At 40.7% G+C, this 14,239-nt stretch overlaps 1 protein-coding gene across 1 annotated transcript in view; it reads right to left on the reverse strand.

Annotated features, from left to right (window-relative positions):
- SLC25A12 (solute carrier family 25 member 12) overlaps positions 1 to 14,239 on the reverse strand; it is a 207,081-nt gene that overhangs the window by 192,535 nt on the left and 307 nt on the right. The window lies entirely within an intron of this gene.

The raw sequence follows: 14,239 nt of genomic DNA on the forward strand, positions 1-14,239 counted from the left end.
AGCTTTTCCCCTAAGGTCAGGAACAAGACAGGGATGTCCACTCTCACCACTGTTATTCAACATAGCATTGGAAGTCTTAACCTCTGCAATCAGACAAAGAAATAAAAGGCATCCAAATCGGCCAGGAGGAGATCAAACTTTCACTCTTCACAGATGACATGATACTCTATATTGAAAACTCTGAAGATTCCACCAAAAAACTGCTAGAACTTATTGATGAATTCAGCAAAGTTGTAGGATATAAAATCAACACAAAGAAATTGGTCGCATTCCTATACACCAACAATGAAGTGACAGAAAGAGAAACCAAGGAATCGATCCCATTTACAGTTGCACCAAAACCCATAAAATATCTAGGAATAAATCTAACCAAAGAGGTGAAAAATCTATACACTTAAAACTATAGAAAGCTTATGAAAGAAATTGAAGAAGACACAAAAAAATGGAAAAAGATTCCACGCTCCTGGATAGGAAGAACAAATATTGTTAAGATGCCAATACTACCCAAAGCAATCTACATATTCAATGCAATCCCTATCAAAATAACACCAGCATTCTTCACAGAGCTAGAACAAATAACCCTAAAATTTGTTTGGAACCAGAAAAGACCCCAAATAGTCAAAGCAATCTTGAAAAAGAAAACCAAAGCAGGAGGCATCACAATCCCGGACTTCAAGCTATACTACAAAGCTGTGATCATCAAGACAGTATGGTTACTGGCACAAGAACAGACACTCAGATCAATGGAACAGAATAGAGAACCCAGAAATGGACCCACAAACGTATGGCCAACTAATCTTCGACAAAGCAGGAAAGAATATCCAATGGAATAAAGACAGTCTCTTCAGCAAGTGGTGCTGGGAAAACTGGGCAGCAACATGCAGATGAATGAACCTGGACCACTTTCTTACACCATACACAAAAATGAACTCAAAATGGATGAAGAACCTAAATGTAAGACAGGAAGCCATCAAAATCCTCGAGGAGAGGGGCGCCTGGGTGGCGCAGTCGGTTGAGCGTCCGACTTCAGCCAGGTCACGATCTCGCGGTCGGTGAGTTCGAGCCCCGCGTCGGGCTCTGTGCTGGCAGCTCAGAGCCTGGAGCCTGCTTCCGATTCTGTGTCTCCCTCTCTCTGACCCTCCCCCGTTCATGCTCTATCTCTCTCTGTCCCAAAAATAAATAAACGTTGAAAAAAAAAAAAATTAAAAAAAAAAAAAAAAATCCTCGAGGAGAAAGCAGGCAAAAACCTCTCTGTGGCCACAGCAACTTCTTACTCAATACGTCCCCAGAGGCAAGGGAAACAAAAGCAAAAATGAACTACTGGGACCTCATCAAAATAAAAAGCTTCGGGGCACCTGGGTGGCTCAGTCGGTTAAGCGTCCGACTTCGGCTCAGGTCATGATCTCGCGGTCTGTGAGTTCAAGCCCCGCGTCGGGCTCTGTGCTGACTGCTCAGAGCCTGGAGCCTGTTTCAGATTCTGTGTCTCCCTCTCTCTCTGACCCTCCCCCGTTCATGCTCTGTCTCTCTCTGTCTCAAAAATAAATAAACGTTAAAAAAAAAAATTAAAAAAAAAAATAAAAACCTTCTGCACAGCGAAGGAAACAATCAGCAAAACTAAAAGGCAACCGACAGGGGCACCTGGGTGGCTCAGTCGGTTAAGTGTCTGACTTCGGCTCGGGTCATGATCTCAGGGTTCTTAAGTTCGAGCCCCACACCAGGCTCTGTGCTGACAGCTTAGAGTCTGGTGCCTGCTTCAAATTCTATGTCTCCCTCTCTCTCTGCTCCTCCCCCACTCATGCTCTGTCTCTCTCTCTCTCCTTCAAAAATAAAAACATTATAAAAAAATAATAAAATAAAATAAAATAAAATAAAAGGCAACCGGCAGAATGGGAGAAGATATTTATTTGCAAATGACATATCAGATAAAGGGTTAGTATCCAAAATCTAAGAACTTATCAAATTCAACACCCAAAAACCAAATAATCCAGTGCAGAAATGGGCAAAAGACATGAAAGACATGTCCAAAGAAGACATCCAGATGGCCAACCGACATGTTCAACATCACTCATCATCAGGGAAATACAAATCAAAACCACCATGAGATACAACCTTATAACTGTCAGAATGACTAACAACTCAGACAACAACAGATGTTGGTGAGGATGTGGAGAAAGAGGATCTCTTTTGCATTGTTACTGGGAATGCAAGCTGGTGCAGCGACTCTGGAAAACAGTATGGAGGTTCCTCAAAACACTAAACGTAGAACTACCCTACGACCCAGCAATTGCACTACTAGGTATTTATCCAAGGGAAATAGGTGTGCTGTTTCAAAAGGACACATGCACCCCCATGTTTATAGCAGCACTATCAACAATAGCCAAAGTATGGAAAGAGCCCAAATGTCCATCAATGGATGAATGGATGAAGAAGATGTGGCATATATATACAATGCAGTATTACTCGGCAATCAAAAAGAATGAAATCTTGCCATTTGCAACTATGTGGATGGAACTGGAGGGTATTATACTAAGTGAAATTAGAGAAAGACAAAAATCCTATGACTTCATTCATATGAGAACTTTAAGAGACAGAACAGATGAACATAAGGGAAGGGAAACAAAAATAATATAAAAACAGGGAGGGGGACAAAGCGGAAGAGACTCATAAATACGGAGAACAAACAGAGGGTTACCTGATTACTGGAGGGGGTGTGGGAGGGGGGATGGGCTAAATGGGTAAGGGGCATTATGGAATCTACTCCTGAAATCATTGTTGCACTATATGCCAACCAATTTGGATGTAAATTTTAAAAAAAATCAAATTCTTATTTAACATCACAGCTAACATCAAATGTTTATTTAAAAAAAAATAATGGCAACTGCTTTGAACAGGGTGAAAATCTGCAGAGAATTTACAGTTTTGGGCTGATATGAAACTATCGAGTATCTCATAAAATGGAAATTCTGCAAAAGACCCTACAATAAACATTTCTAGTTTCCATTTTCAGAAGTGCTAAAGACATGTTTTAAATAAATTTAAATAAATTAAAATTGCAACACATACTAAAACAATCAAGGTACATTACTTTCCAGCTTCTCATAAACAGAATTGTACTGACTTTAGGAAATTGTAAGTTCTGCTTTTATCTTCTAGGTTACCCAACTCTTGTTAACTGTACCTTTTATTTTTGCTTCTTAACTATTTTAAGAAATTTTTTTTAATGTTTACTTATTTTTGAGAGACAGAGCACAAATGGGGGAGGGGCAGAGAGAGAGAGGGAGACACAGAATCCAAAGCAGGCTCCAGGCTCCAAGCTGTCAGCACAGAGCCCGACGCGAGGCCTGAACCCACAAACCGTGAGATCATGACCTGAGCCAAAGTTGGCGCTTAACCCACTGAGCCACCCAGGCGCCCTGCTTAACTATTTTTGATGTAAGTAGGCCAGTTCATTCTTTTCAGCAATTTATCTTTTTAGACCAACCCCTTTTTATTACGTCTGCTAAACTTCTTGAAACACCTCTCTCCAGATAAAGCCCTGAATTTAAATAATGCCATTTCGCCCTACCCCTGGCTCACTCCTTAAAATTATAGAAATATGCAAAATTGGTTGCTTAATCACACATGTTCATATTAATAAGCATACTGAAATGCTTTCCCAAACCACTACAAGTATACTTAGATTCAATACAAAGATCCCATCTACTGCTCTTAACAAGCAGTGCTGTACTAAATATTCTTGTGTATACCCCATTTTGTACATGTGGGAGTCTGTGTGCACAATGGTGATAGAATCACTGAGTAAAGGTGTATGGACATTTTACATTTTGGTAGGTTTTATACACACTTGAGACAATAAAGAAGTTTGAATATGGACTCTATATTAGATGATATGGGATTTTGTGTGGTTGTGATAATGATATTATGATTGTGTAGGAAAAGGTCTTTATTCCTAGGAGTCACGTAGTGAAGTATTTAGCAGCAGAGTCATGGTGTCTACAGCTTACATGCAAATGGTCCAGAAAAAAAAGTATGTGTAGGTGTGATATATATACTTACATATATACAGGCATATATAGACAATTATATAAACAGAAAAAGAAAGTAAATGTGCCAAATAATCTTAAATTATTGAATCTAGGGAGAAGATACATACAAGTGTTCACTATATGATTCTTCAACCTTTCTGTATTAAGTTTTAAAGATAGGGGCGCCTGCATGGCTCAGTCAGTTAAGAGTCCAACTCTTGATATTGGCTCAGGTTGTAATCTCCTGGTGGTAGGATTGAGCCCCACGTTAGATTGAGTTTGGGATTCTCTCTCTCCCTCTCTGCCCTTCCCCTGCTTGTGCTCACTCACTCTGAAAATAAATAAATAAGCGTAAAAAGTTTCCAAAATAAAAATTGGGAAAGAAAAGTTATTGCATACATGAAACAAAAACAATACTGTGAGAAGGGAACAATTGGTGAATAAAAAAGAGCTCTTGGAAATTTAAAATAAACATTGTAATTCAAGCAGTAGAAATGTGGGGCATAAAGTTGAAGACGGTTCCTAGAACATCGAAAAGAGAAAGTATGAGCGAAAAGAAATCCATGTGGGAAATCTGATAGGTTATTTTCATTTCAGAGAGGAAAAGAGAACAGAAGAATATTATCAAAGAAAGGCAGAATAAGTCTGCCAAGTTGAAGAAATGAATCTTCAAGTTAGAAGCTCAGTGAAGGTTGAACAAGGTTAAGCCATCAGCACGAACATTTACTGAGCACTTACTATCTGCTAAGCACTTGAATCAGTCCTGTCAATTCTCACAACGACCCTCAGAGGCACACGGTATCCTCCTCAGGTGAGGCCTGGGGAGGTGCCTTGGTCCAAGGTCACACTGGAAGTAGGAGAGCTAGGATTTGAGCGCTGTCTAATTCTCCTGGGTTCTTAACCACAACACCACTTACCTAAAGAGATCCGCATATAGGCTAAATTATTAAATTTCAAAACTCCGAGCATAAAAGAAAGATCCTAAATACTTTCAGAGGGCAAAACACAGGTCACCTGGGGGAGGAGGGGGCCTTTAAATAGCCTTTAGACTTCTCATCAAGCATGCTTCATGCAAAAAGACAATGGAATAATGTCTTCAAAGTTTAGAGTCCTATACCCAAATGTGAGGGTAAAATAAAGGTGGTTTGGGAAATCTATGAAACTAGAAGACTTACTTCACACACTTTCTGATGAAGTTATATAGGTCTATTTTAGCAGCATGAAGGTGAAATCAAAGAGCATGCTAGGTGTGGAGTATAAGAAAGAGTAAAACTAGGGCTGCCTGGGTGGCTCAGTCAGTTAAGTGTCTGACTCTTGATCTGGGCTCAGGTCATCATGTCATGGTTGTGAGATTGAGCCCCACTTTGGGCTCCGTGCTGATCATAGAGCCTGCTTAAGATTCTCTCTCTCTCTCTCTCTCTCTCTCTCTCTCTCTCTCTTTCTCTCTCTCTCTCTCTCCCCGTCCCCCTCTCTCTCCCTCTGCTCTCTCATGCATGAGTGCAAGTGCATATGCTCTCTCTCTCAAAAAAAAAAAAAAAAAAAGTAAAACTAATCTGATTTCAATAAAAAGAAATCCAAGGATGGCAACTGAATAACATATCAAGGAAAGTAACCGTCCATTTTATAATAGGAAATTATGAACTCAAGGAAAAAAATATATAAGAAAGTCAGAGTCCAAACATAATAAACTGTAGTTGGCATGACTCTGAGCAGCAACTAGAAACAAATTTGTTGAGTCCAGTCAGACTGGGAAAGTTTAGGACAGACTATCCCTTTTCATTGTAACCCTTGTTATAACAGCATGTTTTTAAAAACTATGTGTTACTTCGGGGCGCCTGGGTGGCTCAGTCAGTTAAGCGTCCGACTTCGGCTCAGGTCGTGATCTCGTGGTCCATGAGTTCGAGCCCCATGTCGGGCTCTGTGCTGACAGCTCGGAGCCTGAAGCCTGTTTCAGATTCTGTGTCTCCCTCTCTCTGACCCTCCCCCATTCATGCTCTGTCTCTCTCTGTCTCAAAAAACTAAATAAACGTTAAAAAAAATAAAAAAAAACAACAACTATGTGTTACTTTGATACAAAAATTTATTTAAATAATACAACTATATTGTTCATCAACTGAAGCTCCATATAGTTATCAAATAAAACTATAATATGCATAGATTTTATTTTATTTTATTAAATAAAAATTTTTTTTTAATGTTTATTTATTTTTGAGACAGAGGGAGACAGAGCATGAAGAGGGAGGGTCAGAGAGAGAGGGAGACACAGAATCTGAAGCAGGCTCCGAGCTGTCAGCACAGAGCCTGACGCGGGGCTTGAACTCACGGACCATGAGATCATGACCTGAGCCGAAGTTGGATGCTTAACCGACTGAGCCACCCAGGCGCCCCTAAAATGTGTAGATTTTAAAAGTAAGTTTACTTGAAGCAGACAAGCGTCACCTTTAAACAGTGGAATTGTGCTCAGCCTGACTTCCACAAAGCAGAACTCGCCAAAAGAAAAAATAATGAAGAGCTTTCTTAAATAAAAAACAAACAAACAAGCAAAAAGCCCCTAAAAACCACAATACTCAATCCTTTTCTTTGGAAACTGATTCTCAAAGGGATCATAGTTTAGCATGTTCTTTATTTGGCCACCAAAAGCAAACTGCCCCTATCTTTGACACCCTGGCTCTGTGAATCAACAAGCAGACGCTACGTATAAAACCAAAGCTTTGAAATTTTTCATGTCATAATTTTTGGGGCTTTCCATGAACCCTGTGGAGAAATATAATGCAATAAAAGCGTAATGCTATCTCTTGTGAATATCTGAAGAGTGTAAGATGATACAAGAAGTACCTTATAAATAGCTTGTAAAAAAATTTTTTTAAGAGCTCCAGTGTTATAATGCACACGGGATGGAAAAGGATTGCACCTTCTCTCCTGTGATCTTCCTGGGCCTCACTGTAGAGTTGGAAGGGGAAGAGTTAGAGTTGGATTAGGCGGTCTTTGAAGCTCTTTCCAGTTCTTCAACTGTATTCTCTTTGAACTTAATAAAAGACCAGTTGGAAAATGTGCTTTGGTTAGACTCCCAGTTCACCTGGACAGTTCTTCAGATATTTTATTAATAATTCTGGCAGGTGAATCTGTGCGGAAGTCTTGGGCTGCACAGCGTGTTTGCCTAGCTCTCTGAATCCCCCTTTGTGAAGGCTGTGGGGCCACCACAGTGAGGTTTGTTTGCTGTGTGTTCCTAGAGCAGCTGCTGCTTTTCTTCCTTTATCCTTTATCGAGCAAAAGAAAATGCGGCGATGTTTGTGTGTGCTTCAGAGGAGGAGAATGCTCTCCACACAGGTTATTCTCTGGGCTAAAGTGGACGGGGTGAGTGCAGAGCAGCTAGTTCAATGGGAAGCGAGGTCGAGGCAGCATCTGCCCTCCTGTTTGTTTCGACAGTTTTGGTCTTGAATGTAGAATTGGTTGAGTGAGAGGCAAGCAGAAGTTAAGAAATGCACTACTGCTTGGTTTGTCAGCCAGTTTGGGGAGTGGAGGCGGAGAGTGGGAGGGGAGAAAGGGACATACAGCTAGTTTTCTTTTTCTATGATTAAATCCCTTGTAATTTCATAATCTCCACCTCAGAGATTCTCACTGCGGTGTATTTTGCATCACTGTTAATGGACCAAGGAGTACTGTTTCCTGCTTTTGGTAGGAAATATCAAAATTCCAAATATTTTCAGCCTTGTGATATTAACGGTCAGACCTAGTTTCACACAATGCTACAGGACCATATATTTTTGCTCAAACACACTAAACATGAAACAGCAAACAGAACCATAAATCCAGCAAAAGAAGATGCAAAGATGGAAAGATACAGGAAGGGAACCAGGAGTGTACCATCACTTCAGGAGGGAAAGGAAAAAAACCACTAAGTAATCTCACAGAAAATGGAAGCAAAGAAAGGGAAACAAGTGCAGGGTGAGTGCAAAAGGAAGAGAGAAAGCACAGTAAAGCCATAGGTAATGGTGTGCATTCCTGGGCTTCTGCATATGGATTGCCGAGCCTGCTGTCTTTTACTCTATATAGATGTGTGGCTGGTCGTGGTAAAAATAGGTTCCTTCCCTTAGAAAGCCCAGTCAATGGTACATGCTTAGGAAAAAAAAAAAAAAAAAAAGATGAATATACATCAACTTAACACTGACTACCTGGAGAGAGCTTTTCTGGGGGACTTCTACTTTCTATATTATACATCTGGGTACTTTTGAATGTTTTTAAAGAGCACATATTACATACTTGTGTAAACAGAAAAAAACAAAACATACTTTTTAATTTTTTTTAAGTTTATTTATTTTGAGAGAGAGAGAGAGAGACCCACACAAGCAAGAGCAGGGGAGATGAAGAGAGAGAGAGAGGGAGTGTGTGTGTGTGCGCGTGTGCACGCACACGTGCAGGGGAGGGGCAGAGGGAGAGAGGGAGAGAGAGAATCTCAAGCAGGCTCTGTGCTGGCAGAGCAGAGCCCCTACTTGGGGCTTGATCGCATGAACCATGAGATCATGACTTGAGCTGGCAATCAAGAGTCAGCTGTTTAACTGAGTGAGCCACCCAGGCACCCCCAAAATAGACTTTTTTTTAAAAGTTTCAACAAGTATAGGGCTGCTGGGTGGCTCCGTCGGTTGAGTGTCTGACTCTTGATTTTGGCTCAGGTGTTGATCTCAGAACCTGGGGTCAAGCTCTGTGTCAGGCTCCATGCTGAGTATGGGGCCTACCTAAGATTCTCTTTCTGTCTGTCCCTCTCCCTCACTATTGTGCTCTTTCTCTCTCTAAAAAAAAGGGGGGCACCTGGGTGGCTCAGTCGGTTCAGTGTCCGACTTCAGCTCAGGTCATGATCTCACAGTCTGTGAGTTCGAGCCCCACGTCGGGCTCTGTGCTGACAGCTCAGAGCCTGGAGCCTGTTTCAGATTCTGTGTCTCCCTCTCTCTGCCCCTTCCCTGCTCATGTTCAGTCTCTCTCGGTCTCTCAAAAATGAATAAACATTAAAAAAAATTTTTTAAAAACTCTTTTAAATTCCAACAAGATCTAGAAAATTTTCCTTTCACTTTTATAAACATGGATTAGAGGTGATAAAGGAAGAGTTATATCGCTTTCTCTCACCTTCATCTTTGTAGGAAGTGAAGGATATTAAACAGATTCCAGTATTTACATAATTAGAGTTCAGCATTTTTCTCAGTTCTTGACAGCCAGCGTTACAGAATCTGTGACTGCTCACCCCTGTCGTCGTCCCTATGGGGCTTATAGTCTCAAGGGTATTTGGTCTTTCTTTACGGACCATCTTGTGAGCATGTTAGTCTCAGGTTTCCAATTCTTTTTTTTTTTTTTTTCATGAGTTTATTTTTAGTTAATCTCTACACCCAATGTGGGGCTGAAGCTCACAACTCCAAGATCAAGAATTGCATGTTCCACCAACTGACCCAGCCAGGCATCCCTCCAATTAGTTTCTTAAGAACAAAAATAGTATCGTATCTCTTTGGAGCCTAGAGTAGGCATTTAAGTGTTTCTTCATTGGCTGTTTGATTGCTAAATTCTCTTGCCAACCTTTTGCCTTTCTTCCTTACTCTGACTGGAACTCTTCGTTCTCCAGAAGTGTCTAAGCAGCTGCTGCTTTTTCAAAGATTACTAATATAGATGGTAGTTGCTAATGGTACACATCTTTATTTAGATTTCATAGGGGCAAATGCACACTTCTGTTTTAACCCAACTTCCCTCAGAGCCAATTCCAAGAGATGAGATCAGGGAAGCCTTTTTTCTTAAACCTGCACAGTTCCAAAGGCAAATCTAACCAAAACAAGTATTATCAGAAAACTTGGATGCATCAGTGTGTGAGGTCTCAGACCACCCTCATCCTCTTCCCTATAGTCTTCCTATGCCCTCCTTCCCTTGGCTCTTGCCACCATTTCATGCTCCAGCAATGAATAGGCTATTAGGCTGAAGCATCATTTCTGCTTACAATCTCCCATATTATCTTTCAAGCCAAGAGGTTGAACCAAGTTAAAATTAATACTGGCCAGACTGGGCCTGAAAGCAACAACTCCCTAACTCCCTTGGGACAATGTTTTGGTCTTACCCTACAGCTAAGTTAGCCCTGTCTGGTCCCATTTTACTCTGCTTACCTTGACAGACTGTTCAGGAAGGTGCAGCAAGCTATTTGCTGAGTCCACTTGGATCAGGCCTATAAGTGGGTATAAATTCCTGAAATTTTCTGAATTTCAGTGTAGGAGGGGCTCAGGTAGGACAATGTTGTTAGAAGGGGGTGGGACTTCAAGTTTTGCTTACATAGGATTTATATGACTGAGAAAATGTCATTGGACAAATCAAAAATGAGAGGGACAGAAGAGTCACGTACAAGTAAAGCCCCACTCCCTTGCCCCATGGCTCCTTCTTAGCACTGTTATAGATCAAAACAGGGCACAAGCGGCAAGGAGAAATCCCTTGATTTTTCACAACTGCCTTAGATATAGCATTAGTTTTCCTCAAAAAAACATGGAGCATCTACACATTTTCTCTGAGGATACCTCTAGAATACTCAGTAACATATCCATTGTTGTCTCAAATGATTGCCATAGGAAATGACATTCTACCAGAAAGTTGGTTAAGAGAATGTCTTAGAAACGTTCTGCCTGCACATGTAATCATTTGAAGCTGGACCCGAACTTTACAGGGGTCCAATGAACTGCTGAGACAGGTCCCTGTTGTATGGGCAGACATGTTTATGCAGGACTTCTAGTTCCTGGAAAGAATGTTCATTTGACTTAAAAAATGTAAATAAACAGAAGTATTTCCTCATACTAACATCAGCTAAATCAGAGGGCAAGATTGGAATTATTCTCCAGCCATGGAGTAAAATGCTAAGTAAGAAATGATCCTGAAATCAAAAGACAAGTGTTTCTAATTCAGATGGCAAAATTGAGAAGCAAGGTCAGGAAGGGCAAATGAAGGCATCTCAGGCTCAATGACAGACCTGCCGAAGCTGTGCAGGTCACAGGGCACCAGGTTCCCTCAGCAGGCCATAGAATCTGCTTTGTGCCCAGTAGGAAATACTGCATCATTTCAGTTAGTTTTACAATATGTTCCTATATTCTTCTATAGATATGTAAACATCTTAGTCTTTACTTTATAGTCTATGTTTTTAAGTATCTTGCATTATAGGTAATCCTAACAAGCATTTAAAAAATCTAAACTTGCAAAACAAGTTGCAGGAAGATGTTTTACAAAGCAGAATTTATTTTATTTCATTTTATTTTCATTTGGGGGGGGCACCAGTGAGTGAGGGGCAGAAAGAGAGACAGAGAGAGAGAGAGAAGCAAAGCTCACCCCAAGCGGGGCTTCTGCTTGCCCAAAGCGAGAATCAAACTTACAAACCATGAGATCATGACCTAAGCCAAAGTTGATGCTTAATGGACTGAGCCACCCAGGTGCCCAAGCAAAATTTATTTTTTTTTTTAATTTTTTTTTCAACGTTTATTTATTTTTGGGACAGAGAGAGACAGAGCATGAACGGGGGAGGGGCAGAGAGAGAGGGAGACACAGAATCGGAAACAGGCTCCAGGCTCTGAGCCATCAGCCCAGAGCCTGACGCGGGGCTCGAACCCACGGACCGCGAGATCGTGACCTGGCTGAAGTCGGACGCTTAACCGACTGAGCCACCCAGGCGCCCCGCAAAATTTATTTTTAAAGAGATTTAATCCGTGTTGCGTAATCTCCTAGAACATTTTTAAAATGTGAATTTGAATTACAAATTCAAAACATACATTACAGAAGCCAATATAATTTAAATTTTTATCACAAACTATATACAACTTTTGAAAAAGGGATATAGTATGTCTATAATAAAATATCGTTAAGTAAAAGAAGGAAAAACTGGCTTCAAAAATAGGAATATGACAATTTATTTCTGAATTATTTCTTTTATAAAAGAAGATAAAAAGATTTTTTTAAATTTTTTTTTCAGAAAATTTTTAACGTTTATTTATTTTTGAGACAGAGAGAGAGAGAGTATGAATGGGGGAGGGTCAGAGAGAGAGGGAGACACAGAATCTGAAACAGGCTCCAGGCTCTGAGCTGTCAGCACAGAGCCTGATGCGGGGCTTGAACTCACAGACTGCGAGATCATGACCTGAGCCAAAGTCAGACACTTAACCGACTGAGCCACCTAGGCGCCCCGAAGATAAAAAGATTTTAAAAGATGCTAATAAGACGTGGACTTAGGAAAAAGTAAAAACCAAGATAAAAGACCTATAAAACAGTAATTAATCACAATTAATAAAATATTTTAATGTTGAAGAATGAATTTTTGGACACAGAAACTGAAGGTATTAAGAACTTCTCCTTTATTATTATTTTTTTCATGTTTATTGTTTTTGAGAGACAGACAGAAAATGAGTGGGGGAGGGGCACAGAGAGAGGGAGACACAGAATCAGAAGGCTCTAGGCTCTGAGCTGTCAGCACAGAATCCGACCTGGGCCACAAACCCACATACCACAAGATCACGACCTGAGCTAAAGTCAGACACTCAACTGACTGAGCCACCCAGGTGCCCCAGAAGTTATCTTTTATTTCTTGAGCCCTGGTTTTGAGAAACTAAGTAACTCAACTTTTTATTCAAGAATCCCAAGTACAAATATGAATATTGGTGGGAGTTCAAATCAGTAAATGCCACAATGTAATTAACTTTCATTTCACAGGTGGGAAGATGGACAGAACTGGAATAGAGAAGTGAGTCAGTAGTGGTTACTCATCTAAATGAAAGCATTCTAATGCCCTGAATGCCCAGGATCACAGAATGTTGGAATTGCAAGGGATTTCGGATGTCAGTGGTCTAGCCTTTTATCTTGTTGGTCAGTATGCATTTATGTCATAAATTGATGATTTTGGAGGACACATACTGGCAACTTTTAATCCTTCTAATGTCAGTGCAATATGGTATGGGAGAAGCCAAATCCACTGGCAGGAGGTCAGTGGATGAGCTGTATAACCTGTGCAAATTCATATCTGCCTCATTTCTAGTGCATCCTAGATACATACCTTCTATGCTGAACTTATTGAGTATATCCTCACTGGATTTCACTATGGTGGTGTCACCTGAGTCCTTTCCTTTTCCCTTTCCATCTAGTTGCAGGGGAACAGAACAGATTTACCATATTCAAAAACCCTCTCCCTGGAACTGATCTGACTTTGAAAAAGGTGGAGCTTGAAGTACCTGTGGGAGTACTTTTCATTCTCATCCTTGTACATCTTAACTTACCTCAGTGGAAAACATTATTTCTCTTTATCTTTTAAGGTGACCCAAAAGCATCAGAAACTGGGTCTCCAAGAAGTATAGCATGTGTCCTCCAATGAACTGCCCAAATCCATTCTCTTTGAAAGTAAAAATATCAAAACTATGTAGTCATTAAAAAGAATCAGTTTGAACTAAGTGTTTGAGATTTGATGTTTGCAATGAGTGCAAAAAGCAAGTCCTAACAGTAGGTATGTGAGTCCATTTAAAATATTTTACACATATTTGCCTGTAAAGGGCATGGAATGATGCACTCAGTGGTTGGCTGGAGAGTGGGACTGTGGTGTGCAGAGAGGGTTAGGAAGCGGACTTGGGCTTTTTCCTTTATATATTTCTGAACTGTCTGGATGGTTCACCAGGTGTGTACTTAAATTCTTAAAAAATTAATTAGGAATCATCACACACATTCGCCAATCTTTGCTGCATTAAAAGTCCGGGAAACTGTTAAAGTCTTGGTTTAACTGGTTCCATAAAGAGTTCAATTGCTTCAGGTTCTTTGCTGGGCACCAGGCTACCAAGATCAATAATGCCTGGTCCACGACAGGACGGAAATCTGCCCCAAAATGCAGATAAGAGGAAAAGAGAATTTGGTCAAAAAAATGGGCACCGTCACAGTAGGGATACATCAGCACCCTCACTTGTCTCACAATTGGCCTTCTGTAGACTTCATCTTTTGGCAGAGCCACGGGCAGACGTCATCCTCTCATTCTTAAAAGTCAAATTTAGGATTAAGACTCCAGTTAATACCGCTGAGCGGGAAGCGTCCTTGGGGAAAGAGAAGTCCCCCGAACATACCCACTGGGGTATCCAGAATTGATTTTGCAGCTGCACACAGATTCCTGTCTTGTCTGAAGTCTCTGCTGAGTAACGGACACTCTGGGACAGCAAAGGGGCAGCTGGTGACTTTGAACCGAA

This window comes from Leopardus geoffroyi, chromosome C1, assembly GCF_018350155.1.
Source record: "Leopardus geoffroyi isolate Oge1 chromosome C1, O.geoffroyi_Oge1_pat1.0, whole genome shotgun sequence".
Taxonomy (NCBI): Eukaryota; Metazoa; Chordata; class Mammalia; order Carnivora; family Felidae; genus Leopardus; species Leopardus geoffroyi.